The sequence below is a fragment of the Stigmatopora argus genome, chromosome 20 (genome assembly GCF_051989625.1).
Source record: "Stigmatopora argus isolate UIUO_Sarg chromosome 20, RoL_Sarg_1.0, whole genome shotgun sequence".
NCBI lineage: Eukaryota > Metazoa > Chordata > Actinopteri > Syngnathiformes > Syngnathidae > Stigmatopora > Stigmatopora argus.
The window spans coordinates 4,428,040-4,428,884 of NC_135406.1; the positions used below are offsets into that span (position 1 = coordinate 4,428,040).

The 845-nt window shown below is 27.1% G+C and overlaps 1 long non-coding RNA gene across 2 annotated transcripts in view; it reads left to right on the forward strand.

Annotated features, from left to right (window-relative positions):
* The window catches only part of LOC144065312 (uncharacterized), an 80,381-nt gene that overhangs the window by 55,953 nt on the left and 23,583 nt on the right, over positions 1-845 (forward strand). The window lies entirely within an intron of this gene.

Sequence of the window (845 nt, forward strand, 5' to 3'; positions counted from 1 at the left end):
TTTTTTTTTTAAACGGGCTAATTTATGTAGGAATTGGTGAGGAAATGATTCCCAAAATGTTTTTTTTTTTAATTAATCTAAATATTTGGCAATTTTTTTAAGAATATATGTGGATTTTAAATCTGGTAATTATGCAAAGGATATTAGTGGATATTATCCTTATTATTAGCTTAAATGTGCTTGTTTTATTCATTCACTTAATGCACGTGTGTCAAAGTGGCGGCCCGGGGGCTAAATCTGGACCGGCGCATCATTTTGTGTGGCCCAGGAAAGTAAATCATTTCTGTTTTAGGATCAAATTCAAATGAAGAGTATAGATGCATATTAATTTTCCTGATTTTCCCCCTTTTAAATCAATAATTGTCATTTTTAATCCATTTTTTTCTGTGTTTTTAGTTCAAAAATCGTTATGTAAAATCTAAAAATATATTTTAAAAGCTAAAATAAACATTGTTTTAGATCAAGGGTGTCAGACTCGGGTTGGTTTTAGATATAATATTTAGATTTTTTTATTTTATAAATGGATTAAAAGAAATTGATTAAAAGCCCTGAATTTTCAGCTTTTTGTACATTAAATTTCCTGATTTTCCCCCTTTTAAATCAATAATTGTCATTTTTAAATCAATTTTTTCTGTGTTTTTAGTTAAAAAATCATTTTGTAAAATCTAAAAATATATTTAAAAAAAGCTAAAATAAACATTGTTTTAGATCTATAAAAAACGGAATATTCAGGGCTTTTAATCCAGTTCTTTTAATCCATTTATTATAAAAAAAAATCTCTAAATAATATATCTAAAATGGTCCGGCCCCAAACCATCGCAAAAAGGTAACGAAGACACGGTGGG